The sequence below is a fragment of the Antechinus flavipes genome, chromosome X (genome assembly GCF_016432865.1).
Source record: "Antechinus flavipes isolate AdamAnt ecotype Samford, QLD, Australia chromosome X, AdamAnt_v2, whole genome shotgun sequence".
NCBI lineage: Eukaryota > Metazoa > Chordata > Mammalia > Dasyuromorphia > Dasyuridae > Antechinus > Antechinus flavipes.
The window spans coordinates 50,285,210-50,304,716 of NC_067404.1; the positions used below are offsets into that span (position 1 = coordinate 50,285,210).

The 19,507-nt window shown below is 37.0% G+C and overlaps 1 protein-coding gene across 1 annotated transcript in view; it reads left to right on the forward strand.

Annotated features, from left to right (window-relative positions):
• Positions 1–19,507, forward strand: part of TENM1 (teneurin transmembrane protein 1) — an 828,896-nt gene that overhangs the window by 600,979 nt on the left and 208,410 nt on the right. The window lies entirely within an intron of this gene.

The window sequence follows — 19,507 nt, forward strand, 5'->3', positions numbered from 1 at the left end:
AAAGATTTCCTAGAGATGGAAAAAATAAACATATGGGATTATATTTATCTGTGATGTTTTTCTCTCCAAGCAACTGGGAAACTCTTGTCTCTTTTCAGATACTGTGAGAATTCCAAAGTGTGTTAACTGTAGTGTGGTCTTCCTTTGAGTGTACTTGAAATGGTTCAAATGCTCTTCTCAACTATTTTCTTTGGGATCATTTCTACTTGGTCACACAACACAGTGGAGACTTGATATTAGAGTCCAAATGTGGGGACTATGTTCTGATTGATAAAGAAAAGAGTATACCAAGACTTTGAAAACCCTTTTTCATTTTTGTTTGTTTATTCTTTATAATTCCATCCTTAAATATTCATAGGATGGTCAAGTATAATTGAATTTCTTTCCAAGCTTTCTGTAAATTCTTCTCTCTACCATTTTCCATTGTTTTGTGAGGGGATATTTTTTTTTACAACTTTCCATTATCCTCTGTAGTAAGATGCTGTAAATGATTTTATATTTGAAACCAGTATTGTCCTTATTTGTTATATTTCAGAAACAGTGGATCTTCTGTTTGATAAAGAGGCGGAGTAGGTATAGGACAAATTGTTGTATAGGCTCATTTGGTCTCCACATTTTGGCGGTTGATATTTATGCATTAAAATTTCCTAGGAAGCAGTTATAATTAGTGTAAATGTCTCCCCCTTTATCCCTTTCTTATTTTCCAGTATCAGTAGCTTATTTCAATGAGTAAAGATCATGTTGGAACAACTGTATATCATTTCTCCTCCCGCTCTGATTCTTTTATGTTGCTTTTGATTTCGATCTTTGCTCTAACTAGTCAATGATTTGACTGTACCTTGACAATGGATTCGAATGTGACTTCCATATTAATAACAATTAATTTCCTGCCTTTTAAAACATAATCAGTTTCCTTTTTCATTATTCCTTGTTCACATGTCATCACCACTTCTTCAGGAAAGTGCTCCTGATATATAAGCATGGCTCTTCTGTAGAGTATACAAGCATTAGCCTTGCTCATATCTTAATCCTAAACTATAATTTCCCTTTTTTTCATATTTTTCCTATGGTTACCTTTCCATTGAAATCACCATGTATTTAAACCAAACACATACTGATTGATTTTTGAAGGCCTTTATAGAAATTTTTCACCTCCTCTTCCTGTGCAACAGATATGACACATCCTCCAGGTGGACTTTTTTGCAAATGCTTGTCACGAACGTTTGCATATGAGAAAACCAGTGTAGAAATGGTACTTTTGCATATATGATAAAACCAGCTCAAGAACCTCTGTGAGACACATTTTTTAAATTTTCTTTGGAGGACAGGAGTGATGTGATTGGCTATATCCTCTTCTCCCAGATTAGGTATATGTTACTTAAATCCCAGGGAAGTGGAAGGAGAGAAAAGACAAGGAAGGAGGAAAAAGAATCATTGCATTTTAGAAATGGAAGGGACCTAGATGCCCTGGAAAAAAAAGGGACAGAATCCTTGCACTATCAGTTTCATTCAATTATCATAAAGAAATAAGTTTTATAAACTCTAAAGTATCATATTAGTCTACAATGCTTTTAAAATTCTGAATTAGTATTATTACCATGATCAAGTCTAACATTCAGAAACTGAAGAAATTGAGATAGAGAAAAGGCTTGCCTAAGGTCTCTTACCACCTTATCTGTTAAAACTTTGTTTGGATCAGTTCATCCTCTTCATATGCACAAGTAACTAACATCATCATTTATAGAAGCTAAATAATCATGGTTGGAAGGGAAAAAAAAGACTTTCTCCTCTCCCCACTTCCTTGACACTTCGCAGTGTCTTAATGAGTTGAGGAGATCTGTAGAGCCTCCTTTGTCCAAATAGCTTGCATAAACATTAGGTTCTCTAGAGTCCAATTTTGCATGACACCACCAATATGGAGCCCATCTCCATGCCCAAAAGAACTCATTGGAAGAGTGTCATACCTTTAAGTCACTCTCCTGGGGCTAAAATGTACTGCTTCTTAGTGCAGTGACTTGGGGAAAATTTACTAAACCTTATTGGACATTACGTATCTTATCGACAACTCAGGGAGAGATGAGTTTTCACAGCTCCAAGATCCTGGATCAAATATAATCCTGTACTGACAATGATTTGAAATAGCCGATAGGCTCTATAACTTTTATTCCATATCATTTATGGTGAAATCATATTGATATTTGTTTTCTCCTTCTAAAGGCATTCATTGTGACATTCAGTGATATCAAACCTTTTTGTTTTGTCTTTACCAGCTTCGAAATCTCATTTTATAGATATATCTTCATTATGACAATGTCTCATTAAGTTTTGCCTAGTGTTCCCTAGTGGAAGATGATATGCATCCACTAATAAAGCAGATAATTAGAGGAGGATGTTCTATTGTTGCCATGGAAACTATTTCCTTGATACTTCAAGAACCATATAAGGGAAAAACATCATTTGTCTTCCTATTATTGACTGTGCCAACAATCTAAAGCCTTTCATTTGGCTCTCCATGTCTATCACACACAACTCTCTTTCCTGCAGTTTTCAGAAATTGATTAGACTATTTACAATGATCAGTACTTGCACTTTATTGTTTTTACTTTACACATTGCAATAACAGTATGGTCACTTGTGCAGTTTGACAAAGAAGCCTAGTCCTAGACAAGTATTTCAGCATCCCTCAAATCATTCAGAAGTGTATTCCTCTGATGTGTACACAATCACTAAAAGTGAGCATATTTAAGAAAAGAATACTATGTGATATAATTATACTAAGAACCCGAAACTGCAGGTTCTAGATTATTTTCCAGAATATGCTTTGGATGCACTGTGCAAATGAATCTGGTCTGTGCATATCTTAATTTAACCTGAAGGAAAAAAAGACTTGGGGAGTACCCAATAGCTGTGTTCAGATGTTGGAAGTGCTGCCATGTGAAAGAGGAATTAGATCCATTCTGCTTGACCCCAGAGGGCAGAACAAGGAACAATATGTGTTGCAAAGAGGCAGCTTTTGGCATGTGAAAATCTGCCCAATGGGATTCAAAAAATTACTATGTGCAGGACTCCGAGAATACAAACAAACAAACAAGTAAGCAAGCCTCCTCTACCCTCAGGAATTTTGCTTTGGATCAGTCAGATCTCTCCAAGAGTGAAGTAGACTGCTTTGAAAGGTAGTAAATTCCTCCTCGTTGGACATCTTCAAGCAAAGTCTTGGCCTCTGGAGTCCCTTTTGACACCCCAGGCACTCTGGAATTCTGAATCTATGAGGTAGCCTCTCAGTTTAAAAAAATTATTGATATCTTTTGTTCTTATACAGCCTTCAGTTCGATATATCCTTACCTTTAGCCTTTTCCTACCTGGAGAACCACTTTGTATAACAAAGTAGACAAAGAAAGAGGAAAAGAACAATTGACCAAGAGGAAACAATGCATCTACCATGTCTGTTAAGAATGCAATATTATGCATCCATCTCAACCCCATGTCTCCAAAGAAGAAAGGTGCACTTATTCATCACTTTTCCAAGGCTAACCTTGGTCATTATATTTGTAAGCACTGAGGGAAGGACTGAATGGAAGGGGTGGATTTAGAACAGAAATCTGAGAAAAGTGATGTTTAAAAAAATTAAATACAAAAGACAGTAAAAGGGAGGGAGAAAAGGATCAGTTGATGTTTAGTGGATGCCAGTGGATCATCTAGCTTGTCCATGAGTTATCTATTGGTTCTTGCTACATGACTGGAACACTCTTATTCATAATTCTCTTTAGCATCTTTTACTCTATTGGCACATAAGTCATGCATGTGCCCATTGCCTTTTGGATGACTCCTAATTTGGATTCTTTGAAGTTGTGCTGCTTAGTTATATGAAGTCCTATATTATCACTGATAGAATACCCGAGTTAAAAACATAGGGATTTGCTTTGGGATATTTCAAAGCATTGAACAAAAGTACATATCCATAATATCAAAAGAAAAAAATTCTTGAAACTTCAGCAGAAAGCTTCATATAACAAGCAAGAGGTGTACCATATATGGCACATAATAAGATTTTGCATCATTTACTTTTTCCATACATGAAAACAAACTACACTCACAGGGGCTTCAACTTCTTTGTGTCCATGTCCAAATTATGTCAGCATGTGATCAAATCCTTTGAAGTAGAATTGCTTTTTCACTGCTGTGCCTTAAAGGATGAACCATGGATCATTTCTAATTTGCTTGATTTAATACATTCAAATCCTACATAGAAAATGATTGATACTATAGTTCTTAAGTTAAAGCTTTTAACTCAGGTGTTGAAGCTGATTATAGAAAGTTAGAATACAGCAGAAAAGCAAACTTTAGAAGGTTGGTGGCAAATCAAGTGGGCAATGCTAACAGCAGAAACTGACAGTGAAGGCAAAGTGGACCATCTCTGTTTTAGTGATTTGCATTACGTTCTCCTCTCAGATATTTTGTTACCATCGCATTTCTCTTGTATTTTTAGTGAGAACAAAACCTAGGACAAATGAAAAAAAAATCCCTTTTTTATCCCAAAAGGAACTTTTCTCAGCATGAGGGGATGTGTCACCTGTTGGCCATGGGCTGATGCATAGTAAAGACAGATAGTATACTGCGCACCAAATACTCATTGTTTTAAAAGCCAGATTTTTGCTTGTCTTTCCCACACAGTGCACATCATGGGACTTATCCTATCATTAACAGTGAGAGCAAAAATGCCTTCCAGTTGGTGACAATTTGATAAGTTGGAATTAAGAGGTTACTGCTTTTCAGCTGCCTCACAAGCTGCCTGGCTTTTGTAATACATGAAAGCTTTTCAGGTGTTTTCCAAATCAGGGAGAAAGATTGCATTCAATAGGTTGCCATTTGCGTGGCAAGAAAATTATCTGTAGTTGAGCATGGGAGGGCATGATAAAAGTACACAGCCTGATACTGAGAATTCATTTAGGCATCATGATTTGAACAGTGAACCAAAATGTCTTTGGATACTTGTGGAATAGAGAAAAATAAAACGTTCCCATACTTAGTATTGGACTGAGATTTGGGTGCTGGTGCTCAATTTGCCAGACTCAACCGTGTCATTTCCCCTTTCTGTACATCAGATTCCCTAAATACAATAAAGAGCTTATTCTTTAATAAATAATAATTAATATTTATAAGACTAGATAAGTTCTAAGTTTTGAGTTTTCCAATTTTGAATCTTACAATTCCTTTCTTTTTTGACTCGTGATCTTCCAGGTTCAGAATCCTACTATTTTAGAGCCACACTTGAAGTTTAAAGATCATCAAATGCAACTACTTTACATTTTACATTTTTTTTCATAATTAGTAGCTTATGATTCCACTCCTATTACTCTAAGGACATCTCTATTTTGGACTCCGGTTTAAGGATTCTCCCAGCAAGTGACTGGGGGAGGCAGGATATAAAAAAAAGTTTCTTGAAGTATGACCATGAATCACCTATGGAACAAATTGTTTGATTCTCACACACAAAAAGGAAATGTGTTTGAAATTATTAAGCTAGCATTCAGTAATTCATCATGAATCCATTTGGTTGAAACAGTAACTCATTCGAGTTTCAGTTGTATATCTGTAAGCAGTTCTTTTGCTAGAGCTGCTAATTAGACACTTTACATTTCACCTCCACTGAACATCAACCAATCAAAACCAAGTGGACCCTCTTTGGGGGCAAGTCTTTCTTCATTGGTCCATCAGTTTCTGCTATTCTTGCTTCTGAAACTGCTATCCTGCTGCTGTAGCACCCCAGAAAAGGCCAATACCAGCAGCTTTTGAAGATTTCCCAAGATCCTATACTAAAGGAAAGAAGGCACAAAAGGAAGGAAGCCCCAGGAATGAGTTCATGATCTGTTGCCAGATGGGAGAAGTATGCTCCCACCCAATTGTCTGAATAGCTCAGAAAAATGGCCTTGCCCTTTGAAACTCACAGGAAGAGGAAACCAAGGAGTGATGGAATCAATATGTCCTTGAAATGCCAGTTCAGCAGTCAATCAAAAGAATCCATGTCACTATAAACTATGAATTCCTGAGTTATTGTGGTCAACGGGAAGTGGTCAGAAGATATATGCTTGTGCTCTGAGGGCATATGTGGAGGGGAGGAGATGGTCTCCATCACATATGCCCAGAAATGGGCTTACCTAAGCTTGTATACATGTATTTTCCTGGAATGGCATGCTCTAAAGCTGTGGTGTCCCTGAAATCCTGGAATGACCCCAACAATCTATATCCCGAGAAAGTATTGATGAGACCAACCCAGATTTTCCCTCCAAAAATGCACAAAGCTTAGCCTTAGCATTAAATCCAAAGTCATGAAGTAGACTAGAGAATGAGTAAACACAAGACTAAAAGCTATTGTGGTAACAGGGATGCTCAAGACACATACCCAGAAGAAAGAACTCTAAAAATAACTACAAGTCAAACCTCAAAGAAAAACAGTAACTTGGACACAAACTCAGAATTCCTAAAAGAGATGTAGCAAGAAGTTTTTTAAGTTAAAATATTTTGTACAAAACCTTACTCAAGCAACAAACTTCCTAAGTTTTTGAATGGAGCCACAGACCTTAAGAGAAAAACAAGAAATATTTGAACGAGGTCAAAAAGACTAGGAAAAAAATAGGAGAAAATGAAAGATAGAGAACAACTGGTCTGGGAAATAGATGAAGGCGGGGGAAATTTAATTACCACTGGCACTCTGATACCCTATAAAAAGGACCCTAGACAATATATTTTTGAAAATTACAAAACTGCCCATATCTCTTTTTGTTTTATTTTGTTTTGGTTTGGTTTTGGGTTTTTTTTATTATTATAGCTTTTTATTTACAAGATATATGCATGGGTCATTTTTCAGCATTGACAATTGCAAAACCTTTTGTTCCAACTTTTTCCCTCCTTCCCCCTACCCCTTCCCCTAAATGGCAGGGTTGACCAATACATATTAAATATGTTAAAGTATAAGTTAAACACAATATATGTATACATGTCCATACAGTTATTTTGCTGTGCAAAAAGAATCAGACTTTGGAATAGTGTACAATTAGCCTGTGAAGGAATTCAAAAATGCAGGTGGACAAAAATAGAGGGATTGGGAATTCTATGCAGTGGTTCATAGTTATCTCCCAGAGTTCTTTCGCTGGGTGTAGCTGGTTCAGTTCATTACTGCTCTATTGGAACTGATTTGGTTCATCTCATTGTTGAAGAGGGCCATGTGCATCAGAATTGATCATCATATAGTATTGTTGTTGAAGTATATAATGATCTCCTGGTTCTGCTCATTTCACTCAGCATCAGTTCATGTAAGCCTCTCCAGGCCTTTCTGAAATCATCCTGTTGGTCATTTCTTACAGAACAATAATATTCCATAATATTCATATACCACAATTTATTCAGCCATTCTCCCACTGATGGGCAGCCACTCAGTTTCCAGTTTCTGGACACTACAAAGAGGGCTGCCACAAACATTCTTGTACGTACATATCCCTTTCCCTTCTTTAAGATTTCTTTGGGAAATAAGCCCAGTAGTAACACTGCTGGATCAAAAGGTATGCACAGCAAAACTGCCCATATCTCTTAAAATCAGAAGGCAAAGTTGTTGTTCTCGTTCTTATTGCTTACCCTTCTTACTCAAAGAGGTCACTGACATCAGGGAGGTGATGCAAGTGAATTGGATTTAAGTGAGGGAAGGCTGTACAAGGTCATCTGTCTCACATTCCCCTCCAGAGCCATTTGGCTCCAGTGGCCAGAGATCAGAATAGCTGGAGATGGCCCTGGACATAGTGAGAGACTTTGGCCTAAGTAAATACCAAAATGAAAGCCCCTAGGAATATCATAGACAAAATCCAGAGTTGCCAGTTAAAGAAAAAATACCGTAAGCAGCCCAAATAGAGAATTCAAGTACCAAGGAACCACTTGGAATCATACATGATCTAACAGTCACCACTATAAAGCAGAGAACTTTATATGTCCCATTGTGGAAGGCAAAGGATATGGGCCTACCTCCAAGAATAACTTACCCAGCAAAACTGAGTATGATTATACTAAGGGGAAAGTGGGCTTTAATGAAATAGAGGCCTTCTAAGCATTCCTGATTTAAAACAAGAACAATATTATGGTATGGTATGATATTAATAGATAAAATGTGTTGAGATTATACCATACTGTACATATATTTTATGCATGTCTGAGTTTCTAAACTTTTTCTGTGTCCTCTATTGGCCTTTGTGTGTCATCTGTTGCTTCCACCAAACCTCCAAAAAAAAAAATCCCCATACACATACATTTGGGTATAGAAATATATTTCACTGAGCAAGAAAATATAAGGGAAAAAGGGAAAAGGAAGAATTGGAGAGTGGGTAGGTTAGAGGGATTTGTCTTAACTCAAACTCTTAGGAATTATAAAAATTTGTCTAGTTCTTTTTGAGACATGGCAAAGAATGAAAACAGATATCCATAAATTGGGGGATTGCTGGACAAATTATGCTACACAGAAGTGATAGAACACTAATGTGTTGTAAAAATAATAAAAATAATGGCTTCAGAAGATCTGTACCAGATTAAATGGCTTTGAGGATTTTTTCCCAAGATCCACAGGGTCTCTTCAGCCAATTATAAGGAATTTCTTATATGGCCTCACATTTTGTATTTAGTTTGTACCATAGAGATGGCTAGGAATTGTTCACATCAAGTTTTTTTTTTTTTAAATTCAAGGAAATGGATGTTTTCACTTGTTAAAAGTATCAGGGCACTAGGGTATCTTGTTCTTTACTTTAATTGGACTTGAGGGTGTGAGACAGAAGAAGTATCATTACTAGACTTGATAGTAAAGTAAAAAGGTGGTTTTCTAATGCACTTTGCCCACTGAAGAGAGGGCAGAATGATTTTCTAAATTGTACAAAAATATATTTGTTCCCTTTTAAAATTTAAATCTCTATTGCCAAATACCAGAGTATCTTTAAGGCCAAAGATTTTGAGGGGAGAAGGGGAAATTGTAAAAATTTTGTAATTGTTGTAAATTGGTCTGTATGTTGTAAAGTGATTTAAAATCATTAGAGTAGCACATTTTTAAGGTAAGTGCTTCAGAGGAAAATGAGCGAAGTAATATTAGAGTATATTAATGGAGCTCAAGACATCTTAAATTGATTTTGAAATTAAGCATCAAAAACTGTAACTTAGAAAAAATTAAGTCAATCATTATACAGAAATCAAAAAAAAATCTTGAAATTTAGGAAATTGCACATTAAGAGCATCAGTCATTTTGATATGGCGCCATCAAGGATATTCAGTGACAAGAAAACATACTGTTTAAAATCCCCTTAAAAATTGAACTGTGCATAAACTGCCACATGTTTATCTTTTGCTTTGGACCTATGTCCAAGTGAGATCATGTATGTAAAAATGTTTTGTGCAACTTTAAAACACTATATATAGGTAACTTTTTTTTTTCTTGCTGTGCATCTGCTTTGCATTCAGAGATCACAACAGAGATATAGCTAATAAATATGAACATGCTTTGAAATAACTCATATTTCTAGTATTTTCAGTTTTACTACATAGCTGCCACTAGATCACTCTCTGAGGCCCCGTATATTTATATTCATTATGTCAAGGAGGGAATTGAGGCTCAAAGATAGAAGTGCCTTGGCCTGGGTCAATGACAATGATTATGAGAACTGAAATCGAAGCCAATCCTCCCCTGAAGGTCTAGTGCACTTCCCATCATATCCAATACCCAAGCTCTAAGGAAGCAAACCATTTTCTCCAGGCTTTACCTTCTTGGACCTACTGTTTCTCCTAGCCATTTTTATGTGCAGGGTGAGCTTGCAGAGAATCTCAACATTTCTTCCATCAGGCCAAAAAACTGCTCAGCGTGGCGTTTTCTGAGTGGGAGAGAGCTGTTTTCCACCTCTGTATTCAGGAAAAGAGTGAATTTTCCCTCAACTGGAGATTATTCCCGATCCCGTTCCATCCAAAGATTTCTTCTTAAGTTGGGGTTGTCTTTGGTATATTTCTGGCTTTTCTACCTTGTTGTCAAATGGAGTGCCAAGAGGACCAGAAATCAATGTCATGGCAACTATTTCCCTCTTTCCAGTTACTCTGCTTCCCTCAGTAACATGAACTCTTGGGAATTCGAAGCCCATGCAAGATTATATTCCGATAACCAGCATCATGGGCTTGGTTCTATTCTGTGGGCTGCATCCATGCCTCAAGGAGAAACAAAAGATAGCTTTCTTATCTTCAAGAAATCTCAGTACTTAAAAAGGTTGGAGTTGTAGACAGGAACACTAAAGAGCTGGCTATTGGGCTTACAAGAGGCAGCAGCACGATGAAAAGGAAGAAGCCCTACCTTTGAAGGCTTGATTGTGAGATGGAATAAGTGGCATTCAACACTGGGACAGGCATGAAACATTGAAGGTTGGGTACTATAGTGAAGACAGAAGTGGATTTAGATATGGGTTGGGATCCCAACTTTAATCTGCTGCCTCTGTGAGCTGCCCTACCCTTTCTGGGCCTCATGAGTCTCAAGTCCCTTCTTTTTTTTTTTTTTTTTTTTTTTGAGTTCTCTTCCAGCTTTTTTTTTTTTTTTTTTTGAAAATTTAATTTTATTTAATAATAACTTTGTATTGACAGAATCCATGCCAGGATAATTTTTACACAGCATTATCCCTTGCAATCACTTATGTTTCGTTTTTTCCCCTCCCTCCCTTCCCCCCCCCAAGATGGCAAGCAGTCCTATATATGTTAAATATGTTGCAGTATATCCTAGATACAATACATATTTGCAGAACCGAACAGTTCTCCCGCTGCACAGGGAGAATTGGATTCAGAAGGTAAAAATAACTCAGGAAGAAAATCAAAAATCAAATAGTTCACATTCATTTCCCAGTGTTCCTTCTTTGGGTGCAGCTGTTTTTGTCCATCATTTATCCAATGAAACTCAGTTAAGTCTCTTTGTCAGAGAAATCCACCTCCATCAGAATACATCCTCATACAATATCGTTGTCGAAGTGTATAATGATCTCCTGGTTCTGCTCATCTCACTTAGCATCAGTCCGTGTAGGTCTCTCCAAGCCTCTCTGTATTCATCCTGCTGGTCATTCCTTACAGAGCAATAATATTCCATAACATTCATATACCACAATTTACCCAGCCATTCTCCAATTGATGGGCATCCATTCATTTTCCAGTTTCTAGCCACTACAAACAGGGCTGCTACAAACATTTTGGCACATACAGGTCCCTTTCCCTTTTTTAGTATCTCTTTGGGGTATAAGCCCAATAGAAACACTGCTGGATCAAAGGGTATGCACAGTTTGATAACTTTTTGGGCATAATTCCAGATTGCTCTCCAGAATGGCTGGATTCGTTCACAACTCCACCAACAATGCATCAGTGTCCCCGTTTTCCCGCATCCCCTCCAACATTCATCATTATTTTTTCCTGTCATCTTAGCCAATCTGACAGGTGTGTAGTGATATCTCAGAGTTGTCTTAATTTGCATTTCTCTGATCAATAGTGATTTGGAACACTCCTTCATGTGAGTGGTAATAGTTTCAATTTCTTCATCTGAAAATTGTCTGTTCATATCCTTTGACCATTTATCAATTGGAGAATGGCTTGATTTTTTATAAATTTGAGTCAGTTCTCTATATATTTTGGAAATGAGGCCTTTATCAGAACCTTTAATTGTAAAGATGTTTTTTGCTTCCCTACTAATCTTGTTTGCATTCGTTCTGTTTGTACAAAGGCTTTTTAATTTGATATAATCAAAATTTTCTATTTTGTGATCAGTAATGGTCTCTAGTTCATCTTTGGTCACAAATTTCTTTCTCCTCCACAAGTCTGAGAGATAAACTATCCTATGTTCCTCTAATTTATTTATAATCTCATTCTTTATGCCTAGGTCATGGACCCATTTTGATCTTATCTTGGTATGTGGTGTTAAGTGTGGGTCCTTGCCTAATTTTTGCCATACTAATTTCCAGTTATCCCAGAAGTTTTTATCAAATAATGAAATCTTATCCCAAAATTTAGAATCTTTGGGTTTGTCAAACACTAGATTGCTATAGTTGACTATTCTGTCTTGTGAACCTAACCTTTTCCACTGATCAACTAATCTATTTCTAAGCCAATACCAGATGGTTTTGGTGACTGCTGCTTTATAATATAATTTTAGATCAGGTACAGCTAGGCCACCTTCATTTGATTTTTTTTCATTAATTCCCTTGAGATTCTCGACTTTTTATTGTTCCATATGAATTTTGTTGTTATTTTTTCTAAATCATTAAAATATTTTCTTGGAAGTCTGATTGGTATAGCACTAAATAAATAGTTTAGGGAGTATTGTCATCTTTATTATATTCGCTCAGCCTATCCAAGAGCACTTAATATTTTTCCAATTATTTAAGTCTGACTTTATTTGTGTGAAAACTTTTTTGTAATTTTGCTCATATAATTCCTGACTTTCCTTTGGTAGATAGATTCCCAAATATTTTATGCTATCAACAGTTATTTTGAATGGAATTTCTCTTTGTATCTCTTGCTCTTGGATTTTGTTGGTAGTGTATAAAAATGCTGAGGATTTATGGGGATTTATTTTGTATCCTGCTACTTTGCTAAAATTATGAATTATTTCTAATAGCTTTTTAGTAGAATATCTGGGGTTTTCTAGGTATACCATCATATCATCTGCAAAGAGTGATAGTTTGGTTTCCTCATTGCCTACTCTAATTCCTTTAATCTCTTACTCGACTCTTATTGCAGAGGCTAGTGTTTCTAATACAATATTGAATAATAATGGTGATAGTGGGCAGCCTTGTTTCACTCCATATCTTACTGGGAAAGGTTCTAGTTTTTCCCCACTGCATATGATGCTTACTGAAGGTTTAAAATATATGCCCCTAACTATTTTAAGGAAAAGTCCTTTTATTCCTATGCTCTCAAGTGTTTTTATTAGGAATGGCTGTTGGATTTTATCAAATGCTTTTTCTGCATCTATTGAGATGATCATATGGTTTTTGTTTGGTTGGTTATTGATATAGTCAATTATGTTAATAGTTTTCCTAATATTGAACCAGCCCTGCATTCCTGGTATAAATCCTACTTGGTCATAGTGTATTATCCTGGGGATGATTTTCTGTAATCTTTTTGCTAATATTTTATTTAAGATTTTAGCATCAATATTCATTAGGGAGATTGGTCTATAATTTTCTTTCTCTGTTTTCAGCCTACCTGGTTTACGTATCAGTACCATATCTGTGTCATAAAGGGAGTTTGGTAGGACTCCTTCAATCCCTACTTCTTCAAATAGTTTATTTAGCATTGGAGTTAATTGATCTTTAAATGTTTGATAGAATTCAGATGTAAATCCATCTGGTCCTGGGGTTTTTTTCTTAGGGAGTTGATTAATAGTTTGTTCTATTTCTTTTTCTGAGATAGGAGTGTTTAGGATATTTACTTCTTCCTCTGTTAGTTTAGGCAAGTTATATTTTTGGAGGTATTCTTCTATTTCATTTAAGTTGTCAAATTTATTGGTGTAAAGTTGGGCAAAGTAACTCCTAATTATTGCTCTAATTTCCTCTTTGTTAGTGGTGAGTTCTCCCTTTTCATTTTTAAGACTAACTATTTGATTTTCCTCTTTCCTTTTTTTAATCAGATTTACTAAGGGTTTGTCTATTTTGTTGGTTTTTTCATAGAACCAACTCTTAGTTTTATTAATTAATTCAATAGTTTTTTTGCTTTCAATTTTATTGATCTCTCCTTTTATTTTTAGAATTTCAAGTTTAGTGTTTGATTGGGGGTTTTTAATTTGTTCCTTTTCTAGCATTTTTAGTTGCAAGCCCAATTCATTGACCTTCTCTTTCTCTATTTTATACAAATAGGCCTCTAGAGATATGAGATTTCCCCTTATTACCGCTTTGGCTGCATCCCATACATTTTGGTATGATGTCTCATTATTATCGTTTTCTTGGATGAAGTTATTAATTATGTCTATAATTTGCTGTTTCACCCAATCATTCTTTAGTATGAGATTATTTAGTTTCCAATTATTTTTTGGTCTACTTTCCTGTGGCTTTTTATTGAATGTAATTTTCAATGCATCATGGTCTGAAAAGGATGCATTCACTATTTCTACCTTACTGCATTTGAGTTTGAGGTTTTTATGTCCTAATATATGGTCAATTTTTGTATAAGTTCCATGAACTGCTGAAAAGAAGGTGTACTCCTTTCTGTCCCCATTACATTTTCTCCAGAGATCTATCATATCTAATTTTTCTAGTATTCTATTTATCTCTTTGACTTCTTTCTTATTTATTTTGTGGTTTGATTTATCTAATTCTGAGAGTGCAAGGTTGAGATCTCCCACTATTATAGTTTTACTGTCTATTTCTTCTTGCAGCTCTCTTAATTTCTCTTTTAAGAATTTAGATGCTACACTACTTGGTGCATATATGTTTAATATAGATACTTCTTCATTATTCATTCTACCCTTTAGCAAGATATAGTGCCCTTCCTTATCTCTTTTGATTAGATCAATTTTTGCTTTAGCTTGATCTGAGATCAGGATGGCTACCCCTGCTTTTTTGGCTTCACCTGAAGCATAGTAGGTTTTGCTCCAACCTTTTACCTTTAACCTGCATGTATCACCCCGCTTCAGGTGTGTTTCCTGTATACAACATATTGTAGGATTCTGGCTTTTAATCCATTCTGCTAACCGCTTCCTCTTTATGGGGGAGTTTACCCCGTTCACATTTATGGTTAAAATGACCAATTCTGTATTACTTGCCATCTTGTTAACCCCGGTTTATGCTTTTCTCCCTTCTTACCCCCTTACCCCCCTTCCCAGTATTAAGCTTGTGAGCACCCCTTGCTTCTCACAGCCCTCCCTTTTTTAGTATCCCTCCCCCCCTTAGAGTTCCCCCCCAACTTGCCCCTTTCCCTCCCAGTTCCCGTATTCCCTTCCACTTAGCTTATTCCTTCCTTTTTCACTTTTCCCTTCTCACTTTTCAATGAGGTGGGAGAAGTTTCACCATAGATTGAATATGTCTAAAATTCTTCTCTTAATGCCAATTCTGAAAGCAGTAAAATACTCACTATATTCATCCCTCTCCATTCTTTCTCTCAGATATACTAGGTTTTCTTTGCCTCTTCATGAAATGTAGTACCCCCACTTTCCCTTTTTTCTGGTACAATGTCCTTTCCACATCTAGTTTCTAGAACAAGGTATACATGTATTCTTTATACATCTTTATAGCCAAAATATAGTTCCCAAGATTAATCTTTACCTTTTTAGATTTCTCTTGAGTTCTGTGCTTGTAGATCAATTTTTTGTTAAGTTCTGGCTTTTTCATCAGAAATAGATGAAATTCGCTTATTTCGTTGAATGTCCATCTTCTTCCCTGGAAAAAGATGCTCAATCTCGCTGGGTAAGTTATTTTTGGTTGCATACCAAGTTCCTTAGCCTTTCGGAATATCATATTCCAGGCCCTTCGATCCTTTAATGTGGATGCTGCCAGATCCTGGGTGATCCTTATTGTGGCTCCTTGATATTTAAATTGGGTTTTTCTAGCCGCTTGCAGTATTTTTTCCTTTGCCTGAGGGTTCTGGCATTTGGCCACTATATTCCTTGGTGTTTTGATTTTAGGATCCCTTTCAGTAGGGGATCGATGAATTCTTTCAATGTCTATTTTACCCTCTGTTTCTATGACTTCTGGGCAGTTCTCTTTGATAATTTCCTGGAAAATAGTGTCCAGGCTCTTTTTTTCATCATACTTTTCTGGGAGTCCGATGATTCTCAGGTTGTCTCTCCTGGATCTGTTTTCCAGGTCTGTTGTCTTCCCCAGAAGGTATTTCACATTCTTTTCCATTGTTTGATTTTTTTGGATTTGCTTGACTGATTCTTCTTGTCTCCTCGAGTCATTCAATTCCAATTGTTCGATCCTGATTTTCAGTGAGGTATTTTCTTCACTCACTTTTTTAAGATCTTTTTCTAATTGTCCAATTGAGTTCTTTTGTTCTGTGGAATTTTTTTCCATTTCGCCAATTTTGTTTTCCAGTTCACCAATCCTATTTTTCAAGGATTTGGTTTCTTTATCCACTCTCTCTTTAACTGACTTCTCCAGGCTCTTTTGCCAAGCCTCCCTCTCCTTTTGCAGAGCCTCCCTCTCCTTTTCCCATTTTTATTCTAGCTCTCTTGTGAGAGCCTTTTTAATTTCCTCCATGAGATTCATCTGTGCTGAGGAACATATGATCTCCTCCTTTGGGGATTCACCTGGGGACTGTTTGTTTTTAGTCTCCTCAGGATTTGGAGTCTGCTCTTTATCTGTATAAAAGCTTTCTTGATGAGTCTCAAGGATGGTTTCTCTTGGTAAGTAATTGTATGTTTTTTTTCAGTCGAGCATTAATTCAGAGGCATGAAATGAAATGAATAGTGAGAGAAAAACACGGAGGGTACACAGCATTGTATTTCCTCTCTGCCATCTTGGCCGGAAGTCCCTCAAGTCCCTTCTTGCTCAAAATCTGTGATCTTCTCATCCTTTTTCTGGAAGTCTTAAAGAAAAAGATGGGTTTCTTCCATATGTGATATGGTTAAGAATGTCAGACATCAGGGGAGCTTCCTGGCTGTGGATGTGTAATTTAATGTGGGTCCCCACACTGCCTAAATGGCCCTTTTTAATCCACTGAGCATACTATCCTCTGCCCTATGTCTTATTCAGTGCTGTTCATTTTCATGAGATATTCGTTTCACTAAAGTTAATGTGTTCACAGAAATAACTCAGTAAATGTCAGCCCCAGCAAAAGCTCTTTCCTTCACTACGATATGGACATCAGATCCATTCTCTTTGCTTAACTACAGAAATGATGAGCAAGTGGGAATAGTCTCGAAGTCCTTGGAACAGAGAGGTCACTGGGTCAAAAAAGTTGAGAGCCTGGGACTTAAATGAACTAAGATCTCATCTGCTTTAAACTTTGTGGCATTTTCAAAGGATGGTACCTTTTTATAACCAGTGTAAGAAAGAGGTTTTGTGTTTGTTTTGATCTTCCCTAATACTATAGTTCCTTTGTTGTGTCTTTTTCATCCCTTGCTTCTGTAAGTTGGAGGAACAGCACAGATCTTTGACTGGGTCAGTCAATGTTTCTTATAGTCTTTGAAGACCCTGGAGGGGAAATCTAACTGGGTAAACTAGTTTCTTTTCTGGGAAAAACATCATCATCATAACCGGAAGGAAAGCTTAATTCAAGGCCCTGGGGAATTTAAAGTGAAAATCTTTGGGCAGCTAGATGGGCCTAATGCAGTCATTCATTGATTTGAGAGAGAGGATATGTCAAAGGTATTAGAGTTACAGTGAGGCAAACCCGACAAAGCCCGGGATGGCCTGCCAACCTTTGCTTGATCCTTTGCTGCAGTGGAGATTACTGGCAGGAGGGTCAGAAATATTCCCTCTTCCCAGTCTCTTTCTTCTTCACTTACTGAGTCAATTCCCCTCCAGCTATACTCAAAAACAACTCCTATTCAAGAAATTCACCATTTCCTTTGGGCTTGCCACAGTTAAAGCTGATCAGGTATGAATGAGGGGAAGGGAGGGAAGAGCAAACCGACAGCCTCATTTAGTGAGTCTGGGTGCCGAGCTCAGAAGCAACACGGACAGTGATTTCGTGTTGCAAATGGCAAATGGGCCTAGCCAAAGCACCACAGAAACTGGCACCAGTTTGGATGATCACAGTGGTGTGGCCCCTACAAAATGTGATTGAGGCAGATGGCTCCATCAGGGAGCCCAGGTATCTTAGACTAATGTACTTACTCAGTCATTCCAGTATTGGATCCTGGAGAATTACCAAAGATTCCTGGTGCTTCAAACAGCCCTCATCCTTGGCCTGACACTTACTCTCTTTTCATAATAATTTCTGATATTTGCTTAGAATTGTAAGGTGTCCCAAGAGCTTTACAGATACATTTTAGCCTCAAAACAAGTCTGTGAGGTAAATTTCATCAGAATTATTTTCCCATTTTACAGATGAGGAATTTGAGGCACAGAGAGCTTAAGTCATATGTCTAGGATCACTCAGGTAATAAGCATCCTGGGTAAGCAAGCCATGGTTGCTAACTCAGTAGCTGAGCTTACTCTGCCTTTATATTTCTCCTTCATTTCCTGCCCTCATGTCTATGTTCTGAACGTCTTCTTCGTTTTCATCTTGGTTGATCAGTTCTCTATGAGTCTCTCTCCTTCTCTTCAGATAATTCCTTTTCCTCTTCGTTGGAGGTATTTGTAGCTCCGTAATTTTCAAGGACCATTATCAGGAAATACTGCTTTGTGTCACCTTTCCTGTTTATTAGGGTGTTGGAAGGAGAAAAGAACCACAGCTGTTGTGAAAGCAGTAGGAAAGATGAGCCCCATATGTAGTTCTCTTTGCTGCTGTTCTTCATATATTGAAATGGTATTATTTATTGAGGATTATTAATTTCATGATCAAAAAAAAGAAAGGATTTTAAAACAAAGGTAATCTAGAAGCTAGGAACAACTTAGTGGAGAAAAACTTGCTCTCATCACAGACAGAAATATAGGGCCAGGTCCGAGTTGTTACCACCTCTAGTCTCTCTCCCCCTCTGAGACTGTATGTAGGACATATGAAGATAAAGTTAGTCCAGGCCTCTGGGCTGGTATTGCTGAACTCTCTTAAACTGTACAGCTTTCTTTATTGACCAGAGGGAAAGGCAAAGCAAGCAAGGGGCATCATCTTCCCCCTCCTCTTATGCATGAGGTGCCTAATCTTATCTCTTGGTTTGAAACTTTAGATATTGAACTCTTAATAGAGGATCCTTTTTCAGAACTGAATTCAGTGTTTGTTTGGGTTTGGTTTTTTTTTTTTTGAAGGTAGAATAGGGCTAGGGGTAGGGCAATAGATGTAAAGAAAATTTATTCTTCCCTTATCCATGTTGGGTTTTTTGTCCTTGTCTTTCTCATGCTTAAGATAGAGCCTGTACCAGAGGGAAATACAGTCCTTTGTTGTTAGAGAAGAGCCAGTGGGTCGGAAACTCAGTTATATGTAAATAAAGGCTCTTGGAAACTTTTTTAGTTCTTTTAAGTGGAAGCCCTCCTAGTGTAGCAGAGGAAAAGAGGAGTTTAAAGTATTTTCAAAAGTTCATAGATGATTACAGTCAAAGCGACGTCCCACAGGTGAGATGTCGGTATCGAAAGGTGGGAATAGGAGTTAAAGGAAAAAATCTCTTGCAATTGAGTCCCATTAGGCATAAATTGCCTATGTGTTCCTCATTCTTGATTCCATTCCCTCTTCTTTCCACAGTTTTTCAGGAGTCTGAATATTTTCACTGAATTTTCTGTTACAAATAGACCTTTTCCCATCCCTCCTTTTCCTGGGATCCCAATCTTAGTCTGCAAGGTCATTAAAAGAAAGTTTGAACCCGAATGGTTCTCTCTGGTCCTTGGGACTTAGAGCTGAGAAGTTCAGGGTGGAGCATGAGGGTTTGCTCCATTTC